At 41.5% G+C, this 17,076-nt stretch overlaps 1 non-coding gene across 1 annotated transcript; it reads right to left on the reverse strand.

The window, feature by feature from the left end:
* Nucleotides 1-14,737: 14,737 nt before the first annotated feature.
* Trnaw-cca (transfer RNA tryptophan (anticodon CCA)) lies at nt 14,738-14,809 on the reverse strand. The gene has a single exon. It is a non-coding gene; the product is annotated as a tRNA-Trp (tRNA).
* Between the last annotated feature and the right edge of the window lie 2,267 nt (nt 14,810-17,076).

A 17,076-nucleotide genomic window follows, 5' to 3' on the forward strand; every position in this document is an offset into this window, starting at 1 on the left:
TTTTGGTTTTTCGAGACAGGGTTTCTCCGTGTAGCTTTGCGCCTTTCCTGGAGCTCACTTGGTAGCCCAGGCTGGCCTCGAACTCACAGAGATCCGCCTGCCTCTGCCTCCCGAGTGCTGGGATTAAAGGCGTGCGCCACCAACGCCCGGCTTCTAAATCTTTATTCTTATACTCACAGATAAGCGTAGCTGACACCCCTCATCAAAGAAGCTTCTTTTTAGAATAGATGAATGATTACAGAAAACCACAATTGGTCAAAATGCAGATAACAACTGATTATGGGGTGTCTAGCTGCAATGGATCCATCCATGACAGAACTCCTGACCCCAAGGCTCAGGGAACATTGCAGCAAGATGGGACACAAGAGCCAGAGACCAGGAAATCTGCTATGAGAGTGTGCCATTTTGAAATGACAAGGAAACTTCACACGCGATATCTCAACAACAGGGCTACCTCTATGAGACCTGAGCAAGGGCAACACTAACAGAACAGACCTGCTAACACAGGAAGGGGAAACTTCACAGGTCCTCACCCTTAGACAAAGAACTACAGACAACCAGGGAATGCTGAGAGAAGGAGAATTAGTCTTACCCAGGGATTATCACCTTTAATTGGTTATCAGACATCAAATGGTTAGCCCTGGAATCGCATACACACAAGCAACACTAAAAGAACTCAGAAGGTGTGTGTGTGTATATATATATATAACACATGATATATATATATATATATATATATATATATATATATATATATACATATACATGTGCATTAAAGAACAAGAGGCCATGTATTTGAAAGGGAGTGGGGGGCATGGGAAGGGGTAGAGAGAAGAAAGGAAAGAGGGGGAATTATTTAATTATATTTTAATTAAAAAAATCAGGTGGCTGTAGATGTGCGGGCTCATACCTGGGTCATCTATTCTAGCCCACAATCTACCTGTCTGTTTCTGTGTCAGTACTATGCTGTTTTTGTTATGACTGCAGTAGAGCTTGAAATCAGATATTGTGATACTGCTAGCAGTATTCTTATTGCTCATGGTGGTTTTGGCTGTCTAGATTATTTTATGTTTCTATATGATGCTTTTTTTTTGGAGACAGGGTATCACCATGTGGCTCTAGATATCTAGGAACTTGCTCTATAGATCAGTCTGGCATTGGACACATATAAAGATTCCCCTGCCTCTGACTCCTGAGTGGAATTAAAGCTATATATCACCACACCTTATGCTCCATATGAATTTTAAGATTACTTTTTCTCTTTCTGTGAAGAATGGAATTTTGATGGAAATTTGATGGGCAGATTGCTTTAAGTCTGTAGATTGATTTTGGCAGGACAGTAATTTTTAGGGTATTAATTCTTCCAATATATGAATATAGGAGGTCAATTCCTTCCTTTGGCTTTGTATAATATTATAGGACCAGTGTTAATAATATACTTCCCAGGGTGCCCAGAAGAGACGCTATCATCGGCGTGGGAATGAATCAGATACACAGAGCTCTTGCATCCAACTCGTTTATTCGTCTGCCACCATCATTCTGCCACCAAAATTCTGCCCAGTTTTCTCAAGATAGCAACACCTTCACGTTTACAATACAACATAAGAATTGTGACCTGAGAACACAAAAGAAGGCGCTGCCCAGCCACCAAACCAAATCACCAGAATCGTAAGTATACACTTCACCAACTGAGAACAGGTAAGCTCCCATCTCCAGACCGACAGATCAGGTCTCTAGCCCCTAGGCCCTACCCATCGGAGTCCCAGCGACCAGACAGCTACCTTTCCCTGCTCCCCCACCAAAAGAAACAAAAACAAAACAAAAACCCAAAAACAAAAAAAAACTAACCCCTACAAACCTAATAACCACTGAAACCATAAGCCCACCCACCCTACACCAACTGGGAACAACTGCTCCCAGAGACAGAACCCACTAACACTGATTTGACTAAGCTGCTCCCAAAGAAACAGAGCCCAACAGCACCAATTTAACCAAGAACTCCTAGTGAACCAAGACTAAAAATTGGAACAAGAGAGGCACCTTCAGACACAGACACTGCCTGCACCAAGCAGAGGAAGAGTGAGTAGACGCCAGTGCAAAAATACAGGCAACAACATAAAGACCTATATGACAACATCAGAACCTAGTGATTCTACACCTGCAAGACCTGAACATACCGAGGCAGAAGAAACAGAAGAAATCAATCTTAAAAATGACTTTAAGAAGATGATAGAGGCTTTTAAAGAAGAAATAAAAAACTCCCTTAAAGAGGAAATAAAAAATTCCCTTAAAGAGGAAATGAAAAACTCCATTAAAGAGGAAATAAAAAATTCCCTTAAAGAGGAAATGAAAAACTCCATTAAAGAGGAAATGAAACACTCCCTTAAAGAGGAAATAAAAAATCCCCTTAAAGACACAATAGAGCAAATAGATCTGTCAGTCAAAGAAAACACTAAAGACAAAAAAAGTCGTAACACAAAACGTCCAAGAAATTAGGGACACCATGAAAAGACCAAACCTAAGAATAATAGGGATAGAAGAAACTTTCCTAACCTAAAGAAAGAAATACCTGTGAAGATACAAGAAGCTTACAGAACACCAAATAGGCTGGATCAAAAAAAAAGTCCCCTCACCACATAATAATCAAAACACTAAACATACAGAACAAAGAAAAAATATTAAAAGCTGCAAAGGAAAAAGACCAAGCAACATATAAAGGTAAACCCATCAGAATAACACCAGACTTCTCAATAGAGACTATGAAAGCTAGAAGATCATGGACAAATCTTATGCAGACACTAAGAGACCACGGATGCCAACCCAGACTATTATACCCAGAAAAACTCTCAATCACCATAGGTGGAGTAAACAAAATATTCCATGATATAACCAGATTTAATCAATACCTGTCCACAAACCCAGCCCTACAGAAAGCACTAGAAGGAAAAATCCAACCCAAAGAAGCTAAACACACCCATGAAAACTCAGGCAGTAGATAATCCCACACCAACATACACCAAAGAAGGTCAAAACAACATGACCACAAAAAATAACAGGAATTAACAATCACTGGTCATTAATATCCATCAATATCAATGGTCTCAATCACCTATAAAAAGATACAGACTAACAGAATGGATAAGAAAACAGGATCCATCCATCTGCTGCATACAAGAAACACACCTTAACTTCAAAGACAGACACTATCTCAGAGTAAAGGGCTGGGAAAAGGCTTTCCAAGCAAATGGACCTAAGAAGCAAGCTGGTGTAGCTATCCTAATATCTAATAAAATAGACTTCAAACTAAAATCAATCAAAAGAGATCAGGATGGACATTACATATTTATCACAGGAAAAATCCACCAAGATGAAGTCTCGATTCTGAATATTTATGCCCCAAATACAAAGGCACCCACATTCATAAAAGAAACATTATTAAAGCTTAAAATGCACATCAAACCCCACACATTAGTAGTGGGAGATTTCAACACACCACTCTCACCAAAAGACAGATCTACCAGACTGAAACTTAACAAAGAAATAAAGGACCTAACAGATATGACTCAAATGGACTTAATATATATCTACAGAACATTCCATCCTAACACAAAAGAATATACCTTCTTCTCAGCACCCCATGGAACCTTCTCAAAAATTGACCACATGCTTGGTCACAAAACAAATCTTTTTTTTTTTTTTTGGTTTTTCGAGACAGGGTTTCTCTGTGTAGCTTTGCGCCTTTTCCTGGAACTCACTTGGTAGCCCAGGCAACAAATCTTAAAAGATATAAAAAAATTGGAATAACCTCCTGTATCTTATCGGACCACCATGCCTTAAAGTTAGATTTCAACAACAACAAAAATTGTAGAAAGCCTACAATCTCATGGAAACTGAATAATGCCCACCTGAAACATCAATGGGTCAAGGAAGAAATAAAGAAAGAAATTAAAGATTTTCTAGAATTCAATGAAAATGAAAGTGCAACATATCCAAACTTATGGGACACTATGAAAGCAGTGCTAAGAGGAAAATTCATGGCTCTAAATGCACACATAAAGAAGATGAAGAAATCCCATACCAATGAATTAACAGCACAACTGAAAGCTCTAGAACAAAAAGAAGCAAACTCACCCAGAAGAAATAGATGCCAGGAAATAATCAAATTGAGAGCTGAAATCAATGAAATAGAAACCAAGAGAACAATACAAAAAAAAATCAATGAAACAAAGAGTTGGTTCTTTGAAAAAATCAACAAGATAGACAAACCCCTAGCCAAATTAACCAAAAGGCAAAAAGAGAGCACCCAAATTAACAAAATCAGAAATGAAAAGGGAAACATAACAACAGACAACAATGAACTCCAGAGAATCATCAGGTCATACTTCAAAAACCTGTACTCCACAAAAATGGAAAATCTGGTAGAAATGGACAATTTTCTGGATAGATACCACATACCAAAATTAAACCAAGACCAGACAAACCATTTAAATAGACCAATAACCCCTAAAGAAATAGAAACAGTCATCAAAAGTCTCCCATCCAAAAAAAGCCCAGGACCAGATGGTTGCAGTGCAGAATTCTACCAGATTTTCAAAGAAGAACTAATACCAATATTCTTCAAATTGTTCCACACAATAGAAACAGAAGGAACACTATCAAACTCTTTTTATGAGGCTACAATTACCCTGATAGCCAAACCACACAAAGATGCAACAAAGAAAGAGAACTACAGACCAATCCCTCTCATGAACACTGATGCAAAAATACTCAACAAAATATTGGCAAACCAAATCCAAGAATACATCAAAAAAATTATCCACCACGACCAAGTAGGTTTCATCCCAGGGATGCAAGGATGGTTCAACATATGAAAATCTGTCAATGTAATACACCTTATAAACAAACTGAAAGAAAAAAACCACATGATCATCTCATTACATGCTGAAAAAGCCTTTGACAAAGTCCAACACCCTTTCATGATAAAGATCTTAGAGAGATCAGGAATACAAGGAACATTCCTAAACATAATAAAGGCAATGTACAGCAAGCCAACAGCCAACATCAAATTAAATGGAGAGAAACTCAAAGTGATACCACTAAATTCAGGAACAAGACAAGGCTGTCTACTCTCCCCATATTTATTCAATATAGTACTAGAAGTTCTAGCTAGAGCAATAAGACAACAAAAGGAGATCAAAGGAATACAGACTGGAAAGGAAGAAGTCAAACTTTCACTATTTGCAGATGATATGATAGTATACATAAGTGACCCCAAAAATTCTACCAGGGAACTTCTACAGCTGATAAACTCCTTCAGTAAAGTGGCAGGATACAAGATCAACTCAAAACAAACAAACAAACAAACAAACAAACAAAAAAACCAACCAACCAAACAAACAAAACCAGTAGCCCTCCTATACACAAATGATAAAAGGACTGAGAAAGAAGTCAGAGAAACATCACCCTTTACAATAGCCACAAATAATATCAAATACCTTGGGATAACACTATCTAAACAAGTGAAGGACCTTTTTGATAAGAATTTTAAATCTCTAAAGTAAGAAATTGAAGAAGATATCAGAAAATGGAAGGATCTCCCATGCTTATGGATAGGTAGAGTTAACATAGTAAAAATGGCAATCTTACCAAAAGCAATCTACAGATTCAATGCAATCCCCATCAAAATCCCAACACAATTCTTCACAGACTTGGAAAGAAAAATACTCAACATCATATGGAAAAACAAAAGACCCAGGATAGCTATAAGAATCCTGTATAATAAAGCAACCTCTGGAGGCATCACCATCCCTGACCTCAAGCTCTACTATAGAGCTATAGTAATAAAAATAGCTTGGTACTGGTATAAAAACCGACATACGGACCAATGGAATTGAATTGAAGACCCTGACATTAATCCATGCACATATGAACACCTGATTTTTGACAAAGAGCCAAAACTATACAATGGAAAAAAGAAAGTATCTTCAACAAATGGTGCTGGCATAACTGGATGTCAATATGTAAAAGATTACAAATAGATCCATATCTGTCACCATGCACAAAACTCAAGTCCAAGTGGATCAAAGACCTCAACATAAATCCAGTTACACTAAACTTAATAGAAGAGAAAGTAGGAAGTACTCTTGAACACATTGGCACCGGAGACCACTTCCTAAATATAACACCAACAGCACAGACACTGAGTGCAACAATTAATAAATGGGACCTCTTGAAACTGAGAAGCTTTTGCAGGGCAAAAGACACAGTCAATAAGACAAAAAGACAGCCAATAGAATGGGAAAAGATCTTCACCAACCCCACATCTGACAGAGGATTGATCTCCACAGTATATAAAGAACTCAAGAAACTAGACATCAAAATACTGAACAATCCTATTAAAAAAATGGGCTAAAGAGCTAAACAGAGAATTCACAAAACAAGAATCACAAAGGGCTGAAAGACATTTAAAGAAATGCTCAACATCCTTAATCATCAGAGAAATGAAAATCAAAACGATTCTGAGATACCACCTTTCACCTGTCAGAATGGCTATGATCAAAAATACTAATGACAGTCAATGTTAGAGAGGATGTGGAGCAAAGGGAACACTCCTCCACTGTTGGTGGGAATGCAAGCTTGTACAACCACTGTGGAAATCAGTATGGAATTGAACTACCTCAAGACCCAGCCATACCACTCTTGGGCATATACCCAAGGAATGCTGATTCATACCATAAAGATACATGCTCAGCTATGTTCATAGCAGCACTATTTGTAATAGCCAGAACCTGGAAACAACCTAGATGCCCGTCAACTGAAGAATGGATTAAGAAAATGTACATATACACAATGGAGTACTACTCAGCAGAGAAAAACAATGACAGCATGAAATTTGCAGGCAAATGGATGGAACTAGAAAAATTCATTCTGAGTGAGGTAACCCAAACCCAGAAGGACAAACATGGTATGTACTCACTCATAAGTGAATTCTAGATATAAAGCAAAGAACAATCAGACTGCAATCCACAGAACCATGGAGGCTATATATATAGCATGGGGGACCCTAGGATGAATGTGACTTATAATAAGTTTTGGTTTTACTCAATTACTGAGCAAGCCTCAATGAAACATTTCACTATTAAGATAAGAGTTTAAACTGAATCAAGCTGATAATAGAAAAATTAATTAATTAATTTAAAAAATAAAAATAAAAAATAAAAGAAAAATTTGAACTATTTAAAAAAAAAAAAAAGAATTGCAAGGGCCCTACCAGAAGCTTCCTGGCAACTTCCTTTGCAACCCAAAAAGGGGAAGAGAATAAAGGTGGAATTAGATAGGAGCTGGAATAAATCAGAGAAGGAATTTATGTGCTAGGAATATATCCTTACTGAGGTTAGGTGAAAACATTACAAGTCTATCATAAGTGTGCTCAAACTACAAACTCACAGATGATTGGGTACAGAAATCTATAAGTCACTAAAATAAAACTGCCACTGTTTTTCTCTGCTACCAGTTTCCTGACAGGGCTGGGAGGAGTACTGACAGCTAGACAATCTGCATCATAGTTTGAAGCACCTGGTGAGGGGAAACCCCTTTGATGTAAGAAGCTGCTCTGGGACAGTGGAAGATCTGAATTTGATTTGCACAGGAAACAAAGCTTTGCACCTAAGAGACCAGGCACTTGGCCTGGGAGCCAGGTTGTCTCCAAAAGGACATTTCACCTAGTTCAGGGGCTTCAGGTGCCTAGCAGGTGGTCTGGTAGCTGTTCTGTTCCTCGCTTGTCCTTTAATGCTTGTTTGGGGCTGGTCCTATCTTTGGATGTGGCTAAAAGGAAATGTTTGCAAAAGGCTATGGTGATATTTTATTTGTACTGAAATGTGATTTTATTTGTATGTTATAAATAAAGTTGCTTGGGGATCAGAGCTGATAGCAAGCCATAGCAGAAACCAGGCAGTGGTAGCACATTCCCTTAATCCCAATCATATGACAGGCAGAGTCTCTGTGTGTTCAAGGATACAGCCAGCATGGAGACACATGCCTTTAATCTCAATACCAACCATAGAAGACCTGGAGGTCTGTATAGATGGGCAGTGATAATGAGGTCATGTGATTGGGTTTACAACCAATAAAAAGGCAGAACAGAAAGTCTATAAAAAGACAGATACACAGGAAGTAACGCTCTTGCTGGGAGGAAGGACAGCAGCGGCAGGGAAGGGTAAGCTCAGCTCTCAGCTACTGCTCTGACCTCTTGGGCTTTTAACTCTGCATTTGGCTCTGTGTTTCTTATTTAATGAGATTGTTCATCTACAAAAGGCAGATACCCAATTCAAATGCTGAAAAAGGGAGTTGGGAGTTCAGAGCCAGAAAGTTCTGCCTATGTGACTTTATCCAAGTACTTTGAGTGTATATGCCTGAGACAGAGGCACACACACACACAAACAAACAAACACACACATTCTGGGAGAATTATGAGCACCATGAATTCATAGCAAGATGCAGCTGAATATTAAAGCTGTGTGACACCAAATATTCTGTGATAAATGGCTTTCCATTTGACAGACCCTTGGCTGGTCAAAGTATAGCTTATTATGTACAGTTGGACTGTCTATTTCATATCCTTGTGGCTCATGACACTTTGGCTTGCCTGCTAGAGATCTCTCACTTTCTTAGTTAGGTTTATTCCAAGGTGTTTTATTTGTTTTTGAGGCTATTGTGAATAGAATTGTTTCTCTGATGTCTGTTTCTGTATGCTTAGCATTGGTGTATATTAAGGCTTCGGATTTTTGTATGTTAAATTTGTGTCCTGTCACTTTACTAAAAATGTTTATCAACACTTGACAGCTTCCTGGTGGGGTCTTTAGTCTTTTACATATAGAATCATATCATCTGTTCCTTAGTTAGGGTTTCTATTGCTGTGAGGAAACACCATGACCACAGCAACTCTTACAAAAGAAAACTTTTAATTGGGGGTGCTTACAGTTTCAGAGGTTTAGTCCATTATCATCATGGCAGGACATGGCGGCACACAGGTAGACATGGTGCTGGAGAAGTAGTTGAGAGTGGAGAAGGAGCTACATCTTTATCCTGCAGTCAACAGGAAGTGGTCTGAGACACCAGGTGTGGCTTGAGCATATATTAGACCTCAAAGTCCACCCCCACAGTGACGCACTTCCTCTGACAAGGCCACACCTACTTCAACAAAGCCACACCTCCTAATAGTGCCTCCCCCTATGAGCTCATGGGAGCCAGTTACATTCAAACCACCACAATCTAGAAGTAAGGGTACTTTAACTTCTTCCTTTCCTATTTATATCCTTTTCATGTTTTTCTCATGTCTTGTTGACCATTTTGAACAGAGATGGAAAATGTGGATACTCTTGTCCTTTTTTTGATTTTAGTGGAAATGTTTCCAGCTTTTCTGCCTATGGAATTGTCATGAATAGCCTTTATTATGTTTAGATATGTTTCTTCTATTCCCAGGGTCTTCAGGGTTTTTTTTTTTTTTAAGATGAAAGAATGTTAGAGTTTGTCAAAGGCCTTTCCCACATCTGTTGAAATGATTGTATGACTTTTATGTTTGAGTCTATTTATGTTATTTATTATAGTTACTGATTAGTTGGGCCATCCCTGCATCTTTGAAATGAAGCAAAATTGTGGTGAAGGCTCTTTTTGATGTGTTCTTGAATTCAGGTGGTATTTTATTGAGATTTTTTTTCTTCTCTGCTCATCAGGGGAGATTGTTGTGTAATTTTCTTTTTACTGTGCTTTGATATCAGGATAATACTGGCTTCATAAAAAGAGTGTGGAAGCTCTCCTTCTTTGTGTTGGTTCCTTTTAAGAGCATGGTCGAATTTTGCAGTGAATCTGTCTGGGCCTATACTTTCTTTACATTTCTTAGTGTGTGTGTGTGTGTGTGTGTGTGTGTGTGTGTGTGTGTGTGTGTGTGTGTGTGTGTATGCCATATGCTACAGCATACAGGTGAAGATCAGAGGCGCTTTTGGGAGTTATTCTTTCTTTCCAGACATAAACCTGGAGGATCTGACTTTTTCCTTACAGGTTTGGTCCTGCTTTGGTATGATCATCCCTTGCTCTGCTTGCATCCTTCCCTTTGGAATGGAATGCTTATTTTATACTGTGAAGGCCTAGACTTAACTTTACAGGCTCCATTTTAGGAAAAGGGCCACCATCTCAGACCACCTGCTGTACTCAGTTCCAGGAAGGACCTCCGGAATGTGCCATGACAACTTGAACGGATACAGAGCAGTACCCTCCTGCAGACATCCTGTCTGCAGTTTATGGCCCCTGAAGATAATTAGATAATCCTCCTGAGCAGTCCAGATGATCCTGTTCAGCATGTTGTGGTTCCCCACCAAAAGTCTAACCCAATGGTTTCAAATGTGGTTTCTTGCCCAAAGTCTAGACCAATAGTTTCAAAAAATCATCTTGCCCCCTATGCCTTCTACCCAATCCCAAGTTGCCAATTCCTGGCTTGTGGTTTTTCCCTATAAAAACCCTCTACACCTGGGCTCATGGCCGCTGCCACATTTCCTTCCATCTGCCGTGCGGTGGCCCAGGTTGAACATGAGTAAAAGGACCCTTACGTGCTTATATCGGAAACTGGCTCCTTGGTGGTCTATGGGGGTTTCATGAAACAGGTACAACAATACCACTGTATAACTATGTACCTTGTTTTTGACGATGTAGGTGCCCACAGTTCAGAGACTGCCTTAGCTCTCAGGTGAAACAGGGACTTTTGAAGTATGTTGGACTTGTTAAAAGATGATGGAGACTTTTGATGACTACATTTTGCATTGTGAGATGGACATGTGCCTCTGGGGACAAGGGCAGGAGGTTATCATTTAAATCATGTATCGTTTGGGTGTCACGTTGACAAGGGATGGACATGGGATGATTAATATTGTCAACTTGACAGGATCTAGACCTTACCTACAAGCCAAACTTCTTGCTCATGACTGTGAGAGGTGATCTAGATTAGGTTAATAGTGGTGGGAAGACCTACTTTACCTGTGAATGGCACCCTTCTATGGGCTGAGGTCCCGGAACAAATAGAAAGGAGGATCGAGTTGCACTGAATATTAGCATGCGTTGCTCTCTGCTCCCCAACTGCAGACGCAGTATGGTCTGCATCTGCAGATGCGAATGCATTTGTGCAATAGAGGCACAAAGGTTATGGGAGTAACCAAGCACTTTTTAAAACATTGGATTTAAGGCTCACTCTATGAGAAAGAACCCATACCTGACACTACTAGAGTGGCCAGGAGCCAGAGACCAGAGAGGCCCCAGGGCCTAGGGGAAAACCAAATATTATTATCCTGCTAAAGGAACATAACAATACAATGACGCCTAATGACATAGTCCTATGCCCGTAGATCAGTGCCTTGCTCAATTCACATTAGAGAAGCTTCTTGCTGTAGATGGGAATTAACACAGAGACTCCCAACTGGCTAGTGTGCAAAGAGTGTTTTGGAGCACTCAGTCCTAAATGAGATGTTTTCATCAAATCCCTCCTCACAAAGCTCAGGCAGCTACAGGAGGATTGAAAGAGCCAGAGGGGATGGATGATTCCGAGGAAACAGTGGCTTTCAGACATAGCAGGGCTAATGGACACATGAACTCAGAGACACAAGACCTGCACAGGTTCCAGCTAAACAGGGTCCTAGCACAGAGAGAGGGGGACGTTGACAGGACTCGATGATAGAAATCCCCCCTACGCCCCCCCCCCCACAGTCGCGCATGCCCGGCGGGACACTTAGTCTTTTCCGCCTAGTCATTTCTGGGTCATACTACCTGTGTGACCCATGACCCCGTGGCTGCGGGGTTGTGTAAAGCAAGGGGCAACCATGTGATCTATGTGCATGTGTGGAGTAGCCACGTGGGCCTGTGTGCGCAGGTGCGTCTTGGCCTTTAAAAGCTGGCCCCCATGTTCCCACCCGCTTCACACACGTGTCCTTTCAGCAGGCCTGATCACATCTGTCCTTTTCTCCTCATCTTAATAAAACTCTTGTTCGTGGATTCTGTCGTGTTTCGTGACTTTTCCTCTCAGGGTAAGAACACCGCTAAAAACCATCACACACACTCTTAACCAGGGAGCTGTCTGCAACTGACACCCACTAACAAAGGACAAACCAACATTCTCCGGTAGAACATCACTGGACATATCAACCACACTGCAGGGCAGGGACCACCATTAATTAATTAATTAGTAGGCTAACACAAAATGAACAAATGAACTCAGTGATATTGTTGTGGATTTTTTGTTTCATTTTCTTTTTTCTTTTCTTTTTCTTTTTTGTCTTATTGGTCTTTGTATAATTTGACTTCCATTTCTGTGGGGCTTTTCTGGAAAAACAGAACAATGGGCTGTAGCCTCCTGCCAGCGGGCACAGACTAGTTCACAGGGAGGCTTTGCACCCGAGAGAGCGGTTTATTACCTGCCCAGAAAAAAGTGTACCACATAAGGTGTTACCACACACAGCTGTGGGGTAAACCAAGCAGTCTCAACAGTCCTCCCTCCACCACAGGCCTGCTGATCGTGTGATCCAGGCCCTGACTCTGGTTCTCATCAATTCACTCTGATAGACTACTTTGCAAGCAGCCCCCTTTTTCAGAGTGTGACGTGGAAAAACAGTGGCTTCTCCTAGAAGGCGTTCCTAAGACATTGAAGCTGGGATAAGGCATCCCAGCAGGCAGGTGAAGACAATCTGGTGTTCATGCTGGCTCTGTTTTGTGGTTAAAACCATGGGCATGCCTTGTGTTCACGTCATTTTCCCATGTAGCCACCAGAGGGCATTACTAGCCTGCGAGTTGACTCTCTTCAGACTATGTCTTAAACCTTAGAGAATTTCACTTGGAAATATTCATTAGCTTCCCCCTCCCCCCCTTCAGTATAATTTAGAAGCTAGAAATCTCTTCTAACAAAGGATCATAAATTAACCACTAACTGGACACTCGCTGAAGCGACTGTCCTGATTCAGAGGCGCGCGGGAGTCATTTAAAAAGTGTTCCTACCCCGGCGGGCACAACTTAGTGTGATTGGAGGGGCGGAATAGCAAAGGCCTTGCAGAGAGGTCCGTGATTGGAGCGGGCACAGAACTTTAGCAGAAGGGCCTTGTGGAGATCCGTCAGTCACCGGAGTCAGGAAATTGTCCTGCAAGCTCTGGGTAGTTATCTGTCGTGACAGCCTTGTTCTGAAAGGAGTTCAGCTGGCTCTCTGGCTCTCTCTGAGCTAAGTGCTCAAGAAGTGACTCTTCCTCCCACGCACAATCCTGTCGTAAGCCTCGGGACCCTCTGTCAGAGCTCACACTACTCCGTGGCTGTGAGTTAATACGTCATTTTTTTCCCTTTATGAAGTTAACCCCTTATTGTAGTGATGAAGCTGACTAATGTGTGTGTGTGTGTGTGTGTGTGTGTGTGTGTGTGTGTGTGTATGTGTAAATAAAATTTTAAGAAGTTTTCTTTCTCTTGTCCGTATTTTTTCTTTTTCAGAAAAACATTTTTTGTCTCGACTTTTATAAAATATATGATTATTTTGATCTTTGTATAATGGGGAAACAAATTCTTGCTAATTTTAAATAAGATGAGTTGATGTTTAAAATTGATTACAGAAAAACCTGTACACACACATACATACCAGCAAAATATGCTTTTGTAATAATCAGGAAATTGCAAAGACAGAATATTACCTGACAGCTAGACCTTCTAGAATCGCATTTATTCGTATGGGAAGGGGACATTTTTGTCAATTTTGTCAATTTTCACAATCTTGAACATTAAATATTAAAAATGTTTCCACAGAATTAACCCTTAGGATATAATGTTAAAAAGAGATTCATTGACTACAAAAAATTTGAAAGGTTGAAGACTAATGAATTTAGAGTTTGTGTTTGGCAGTGAATTAAACATGAATTATAGGAGTTGTGAATGAATGTAAAGGTGTTTCCTGTCTTAGGGAGACTAAGACTTAGAATCCATTTAAAACCTGCTACTTCCGATATGCTGAAGGAAAACAGCATTAGAAACAGGTGGCACATGCCTTTAATCCCAGCACTCGGGAGGCAGAGCCAGGCGGATCTTTGTGAGTTCGAGGCCAGCCTGGTCTACAGAGCGAAATCCAGGAAAGGAGCAAAGCTCACAGAGAAACCCTGCAAAGCTCACAGAGAAACCCTGTCTCGAAAAACCAAATAAACAACCAATCAATCAAACAAACAAATAAATAAATAAAATAAAAGAAAAACTCCAGTAAACCTTCCTAACCAGAGTGAAAAAATTCTCTTATAATCATTTTAATTCCTCTCATTCCTTTTTTTTTTTTTTTTTTAAAGTCTCTGCTGTCCTCAGCTTGAAGCATGGAGAACTTGAAGCGTGGCACAAAGGACTTTAGCGAAAAATTTTTGGTCACCCCAACCTCAGCTTAAAGGTGTTAAAGCCTCCAACACCCGGAATAAAACAAACCAGCTAATCAAACAAAGCTCAGCGTTTAATTTAAAACTTAACTTTCATCCTGTTGTTTCTCCTCGTATATTTATTAAATAGCAAGCACTCTGCTAATTAAGTTTCCAGCACCTGCTTGTTTCAGCTCCTGTGAACTGATTCGACCCTTTGCTTTATTCATAGCAGTGGGGGAGGCGGTATGTATGTGGCCAAGTTTCTCAGTCACCACTCTGCCCTTTCTAGTTCACCGAAACGAAACAAACTATTACGGGAAAACAGGTACACATGACCCCGACGTGATTTGAACACGCAACCTTCTGATCTGGAGTCAGACGCGCTACCATTGCGCCACGAGGTCCCCAATGCAGGGTGATTTTTTGATCACTCTAAGGCTCCAGCATCCTGGCAGCTTTCTCCTGCACCGCCTCCTCCTCCGGGACCTGCGCCGAGAGTCGCGGAGGCAGCGCCGCAGGCCCAGCCGCCCAGGCAGGTCCTGTCCCCAGCGCGGGGAGCAAGGAAAACCGACCCCCAGGTCACACTTAAGATGACTCTGGAACCGCACCGGAACAGAACGCTCCGATTCGGGTCATTCTTTTCTCTTCCTTCTCTAGCTATAAAACTTAAACGTATTGACAACTGGACATCCTGGAAAAACGCCGAAAGCGTTCGCTGCGGACAGCCAGGTGAAGGGGCCGAGCCAGCCCTGCAGCCACAGCTTTGCCAGCCAGGAGCAGCCAGCCCTCAGGGCGTGGCTTACCGCCCCAGGAGCACCCACAAACACGGTGGTTTTGTCTGATGCGTAGCTCACTTTGAATCTTCGGCAGGTTTACTATTCATCTACGTCCCCTCACCTCCCCCTCCATCCTCTAAAGGAATGGCGTGCTCTTCTCAGTATCTGTCATCCTGAGACACAGGAGGTGGGGGTCTTTAGTAGGTCCGATTACTTAGATCACGTGGTTACAAGAGGTCCGGCTGAGTTTCTTCAACGTAAAGCTACTCTTCTCCCTTTTATAATGATAAATAGCGGGGGGTGGGGATACTGTCGATCGTGCACACTTTTCTCACTTCTGCAGCCACGGATCGCAGTTTTGCCTGGAACAACTATTAACCCGCGGTATTTGACTAATGGCGATTTTCATCTACAATTATCATTGTATTTCTCCTTTGAGAGAAAGCTGGTTTTTCTTATTTGCATATGTATTTGCACTGGCTAGAGTTATGTCAACTTGACAACAGTCTGTAATCTTCCGAGAGGAGGAAACCTCCATTGAGAAAACGCCTTCATAAGATCGGGCTGTGCACCAGTCTGTAAAGCATTTTTTTAACTAGTGATTGATAGGGGAGGACCCAGTCTATTGTGGGTGGGGCCATCCCTGGGCTAGTGATCCTGGGTTCTATAAGGAAGCCGGCTTATAGTCATGTGGAGCAAGTCAGTAAGCAGCACCCCTCCATGGCCTCTGCATCAGCTCCTGCCTCCAGGCTCCTGCCCTGCTTGCGTTATCGTCTTGGCTTCCTTTCGTGATGGACTACAATGTGGAAGTGTAAGCACACACAAAGGAAAACGGAAAATGGCCAATACTTGACTCCCACCTCCCATTTTTTTTCCACCTAAAATTACATCTATTATATATATTACATATCTATGTAGTTTTATCAGAAGAAACATCCTAGCATTCAGACATGCCAATGAATGTGAAGAGCAGAAGCTTTTGGAGCGCACGTGTGAAATGTTTCTCACTGGGTTGGACAGGGAAGCAATTTTTCCTTGCATGCCCGTGGCCTTCGGCACAGTTGTTCCACAACAAGTGTGTAAGATGAGGGGCCTGAGATGGGTATCCACCCCCTGATTTTGTATTGGTTAGCTGAGACAAAGAAAGGGGAGTTAACAGCTCCATACCTTCAAGTAAACAGGTCCAGGACTGGCCTTGAATTTATCTGACCAGCCTGGACCAATCGGCCGGAAGGGGAAGGGGCTGCTGGTGGAGGAGAAGAAAAAGTCTGCCAGGCCTTTGTCTTCAGGCCAGGAGAGTGAAGAAAAAGCCAGAAGTTTGCTATGCTGTGGGATGTTCTGTATGTCAAATTGCTCTGATTGGTCAATAAATAAAACACTGATTGGCTAGTGGCTAGGCAGGAAGTATAGGCGGGACTAACAGAGAGGAGAAAAGAAAGAACAGGAAGGCAGAAGGAGTCACTGCCAGCTGCAGCCATGACAAGCAGCATGTGAAGATGCTGGTAAGCCACAAGCCACGTGGCAAGGTATAGATTTATAGAAATGGATTAATTTAAGATATAAGAACAGTTAGCAAGAAGCCTGCCATGGCCATACAGTTTGTAAGCAATATAAGTCTCTGTGTTTACTTGGTTGGGTCTGAGCGGCTGTGGGACTGGTTGGTGAGAGAGATTTGTCCTGGCTGTGGGCCAGGCAGGAAAACTCTAGCTACATTGCTATCTTTGTTGCTTATTGGTGGCCTCTCTCCCTGTCTGTCACTCCTGGGCTCTCACTTCCTCTTCTCAGAGGTCACCCTCACTGTTTCTGGAATTTTTTTTTGGGGGGGGGGTGTAGATCACTCTGCTTAAAGCTGACAAAAGGGGCATGGTAGGAAGGGGCCAGCAGCCAGAGTCCCT

Source organism: Peromyscus maniculatus, chromosome 8 (assembly GCF_049852395.1).
Source record: "Peromyscus maniculatus bairdii isolate BWxNUB_F1_BW_parent chromosome 8, HU_Pman_BW_mat_3.1, whole genome shotgun sequence".
NCBI lineage: Eukaryota > Metazoa > Chordata > Mammalia > Rodentia > Cricetidae > Peromyscus > Peromyscus maniculatus.